Consider the following 4262-nt stretch of genomic DNA (forward strand, 5'->3'; position numbering starts at 1 on the left):
AAGAGGAGAAGGAGGAGGAGAACAAGAATAATAGCAGCAAGGGCAGAGAGTTAGCTAGCTCAGTCAGCACAGTTCTTGCTGTGCAAGCATAAGGACCTAAGATTGGTACCTCGGAGCCCATGCACAAAAGCCAGGCATGATGTCAAGTACTTGTAATCCCAGCACTACGAAGACAGAGACAGGCAGATCCCTGGGACCCAGTGCCTAGCCAGCCTAGATGGACCAGTGAGCTCCAGGTTCAGTGAGAGACCCTGTTTCAGTAGAAGATGGATTGCCATCCTGAGGAAGGACGATAAAGTTGACCCCTAACCTTTGGATGTTTTGTGGAAGGAAAGCACCAGCCACTCCTTTCGCCCAGGGCAGTGAGGAGTCATGAGTTGCTGTGCTTGGCTAGACGTTGATGTTCATAGTCACGAATCGAGTTTATTGAGGGTCAGATCTTAATGGGGATCTAGGAAGAACCTCACCATCTCCCATTTGCACATCACCAATGTGACAGGTGACAGAGAGCAGGGGGAACTGCTAGGTCTTGTAAGAGCAGATGATGGAGCTGAGAGGTCAGCCCAGGGTGGTACACATCACACACTCCGCACACGGTGCTCCTCTAGTCTCTAGTGGGCTCAGCTGGAGCCCTGCCTCATGCCTGCTGCTACATCCAGGCACGAGGCAGGCGAAGGGCACTGAAGGAAGCTGTCCTCACTGTAAGAGGACAGAAGGAGTCGCAGAGACCACCCATGCTGCCCTAAGGGACTCTCCTCCCAAAGGTATAATTCTCTATGGGATGGATTTTGCCCCATTGGGACATCTTAACAACATCCGGGACATTGTGAATGAATGTAACTGCTAAGTGAATTAATTATTCCTGGCATTTTAAGCAGAAAGGCCTGGGTGCTACATTTCTCAGCATTCCAGGGTTCCTGGGATTCTAGGCCAAAACATCAGTTTTGGGGTTGGTTTTGTGAGGCAGGGACAGTGCCTGCCTCACAAGCACAGTGTGCTCGGGTTTGGATCCCTAGTACTGTGGAACCTGGGGACTGGGTAAAACACCAGCAAGTCCAGCTCTCAGAAGAGTCAGGAGAATCAGACGTTCATCCTCAGCGACATAACAAGTTCAAGGATAACCTGGGCTACATGAGACGGTCTCGCACAAACAAGCCAAATGAGGGGGAGCCAGGGCACAGAAACCTAATTTGAAGAGCAAAACCAATCAGATGGAGTGGTCTGGGGGCTGGCAGGGTGGGGAGGGATGCGGCCACTTGTTGACTTGGGCACTAACAGACCCTTGTGAGGGCTAGCACTGTGAACTCAAGGCGGAGAACATCCTTTTACTAGTCTAAAGATGCTTCCAGAAAGGTTTAACAGAGCAAGGAGGAGCCACCGTGACCATCAATGGCACCGTCCTCAAGGGCTGGAATCAGGACCAAATAAAAGTGAGCTGTTTCCTTTGCCTCCCCCCATTCCCTCCTCCCCGTCCTCTTCTTCCTCCTCTTCTTCCTCACTGTGGACATAACTTCTGCCTCTTGTTCCTGCCGCTATGTCTTGCCTGCCCGGTTGGACTGTAATCCCAAACTGTGAGCCGAAATAAATTCTCCCTTAACTTTCTCTTGTCAGGAATTTTGTCACAACAATCAAAAAATAACTAATACAACCCCAAAGTCAAACAGAAGAGATTGCTAATAGACATGAAGGTGGGTTTTCCATATCAATCGGACTAGGACCTCTGGTTTTGAGGTTATTCATTTTTGAGACTAGATTTCCCTATATAAGCCAGGCTGGCTTCAAATTCACCTCAATCCTCCGGCCTCCTGGCTTCCCAAGTGCTGGGAGTACAGCTACACACAGCCATGTCTTCCTCCAAAGATGCTTTATTTTACCCACCAGTCAGGATAGGCTGGCTTCTGGGAGGTTTATGTACGCAGAAGAAAAACAGAAAAAAAAGAAAACTAGCCAAAGCCCAAGCCAACTGACCAGAGACAGTCTCGATCCCCATCTCAAAATAAGAAGAACAGGCAGGAAACCCTCTGGACTCACCATCATTCTCTTTGCAACCTGGCCAGACTCAGAGAGTCAAGCAACACCCGAGACCCCCTGCAACCGACCTTGGTTTCGGAGCTTGGCTTGCTTTATATATTTATTAAACCCAGGACCGCTAGCTGCTTCCTGCTGCTGTTTATTAATGACAATACCCAACACCAGCTCCTGGGGGAAGCCTGGGAAACCAGTCCCAAGGCACAGGCTGGTACTGTGAGACAGCCCTAAGGGATGTGGGTTCTTGCTTTTCCAGCTTCTCTCCTGGATTGCAACCACATGGAATCTCCTTGTCTGGTCTTTGCAAGAGCTCCGACCTCTCAGCTTCAGTGGGGACAGATGAGGCAAAGGGCAGATCACTACATTCAGGAAGAGTTCCAACACCATCCAGGTGACAGGCAGACAGGTCAGGAAAACCAGGCTCTCAGTGGCTAGGCAGGTTTAAGGCAGAGGTAGGACTAGAATACAGTTTTGCTCAGGCCTCCTGAGGCAAGGAAAATTTCCACTGGGCTCCGGCTCACATAATTGTTGCTACTGTTACCAAGAACGGAAATCGCAACTGTTTATCCATTGTTCCACCTGGCCACCTGTCCAGCCTCTTGACATTGCAAAGTGATGCCATCTGCAAAATTCACAATGGAGAACTGTGCAACCCAGTTTTTTTTTTTTTAATTATTTTTCAAGAAACTCTTCTAACCCAGACAAAACAACCCAAAAAGCCAGGTGGTTATAGCACCAGCCTTTAATCCGAACACTCGGAGGCAGAGTCAGGGGGATCTTTGAATAGGAAGCCAGCCTGGTCTTTCAGGACAGTCAGGGCTAGACAGAAAAAAAAACAAAAAACAACAACAATAAAAACCTGTCTTGAAAACAAAACAAAATGTCAAGAAACTTGTCATAAAAAGAGTTATTTTGGATGGTTGTGTGTGTGTGTGTGTGTGTGTGTGTGTGTGTGTGTGTGTGTGTCCCCGTGCTGCCTGACATCAGTGCTGGGAACTGAACTCTGTCCTCTGCCAGAGTAGTATGTGCTCTTGCCTCCGGAACTGTCTCTCCAGTATCCCCGCCCCCACTCATACTTTTAAAAAATTACATTTATGTATTATGTACATGTACTAGGATGTCCACGTGGAGATCAGAGGACAACCTTTGGGTGTCGGGTCTGGGCTTTCCACCATGTAGGACTCAGAAATTGAACTCAGGTAGTAAGACTTAACAGCAAGCTCCCTTACAGGACAAGCCATCTAGCGGACCCTCGGGTTATTTTAAGTAAGCTTATGATTTTGTGTTGAGTCACATCCATAGCTAACCTAGGCCAAATGCAACCTGAGGCCACAAGAGGCAGGCAGGCAAAATCCATCCATTTTGACCTCAGGCTTGCTTTGCTAGTCTGCCTACATCAAGGAAACTTTTACGTAAGAAACACTCTACTGGGCCTGGAAATATGGCTCAGTGGTTAAGAGCACTGACTGGTCTTCCAGAGGTCCCGAGTTCAAATCCCGGCAACCACATGGTGGCTCACAACCATCTGTAATTAGATCTGATGCCTTTTTTTTTTGGTGTGTCTGAAGACAGATACAGTGTACTTACATATAATAAATAAATATTAAAAAAGGAAAGAAACACTCTTCTAAGCCAGGTACCAAAGGGTGCAGGGCCAGCTTTTCACCCACCCTCTCACTCCCTCATGCTTTCTTTCTCTGGACAATGGGTGTAGCCACCCACACCCTAGGCACTGGCCTGCACCAACGCCATACCCACATTGCTCATAGAAACTTGAGGCTGCTGGGCACGCCCTGGAGACGCCCATTAACAGTCAGGTGAGCAGCGAGAGATCGTGGCTGCAGGCAAGGTTGCTTCTGCCTAGCTAGTCGCGTGCCAGGAGGAGCGCAGAAGACAACCAGGGGCCGCGAGCCTGGGCACGGGTAGTGTGCGAAGGGGCTACCAAACGGACGTCGCTAGGCCAGGAGGAGTTCGGGACGCTCAGATCCGGGGCTACTCGTACTGATAGAAAGCCTCAGGACCAGCAGCACTAGCTGCAACAATAGCACAAGGAAGCCGGGGCATCCTGGGTGGAGGCGTCCAGCTCACCCAAAGTTCAGGGGGGGAGCACAGGGGGCGGAGCGAGCACAGGGGGCGGGGGAGCAGAGGGGGCGGGGCGGAGCCAGCCGAGCCCTCCTAGCCCCGCCTCCTGGTCAGCGCTCGGGCGGCCGGCGCGTTGTTGGTTTCGGGTTGTC

Source organism: Micromys minutus (assembly GCF_963924665.1).
Source record: "Micromys minutus genome assembly, chromosome: 10".
Lineage (NCBI taxonomy): Eukaryota > Metazoa > Chordata > Mammalia > Rodentia > Muridae > Micromys > Micromys minutus.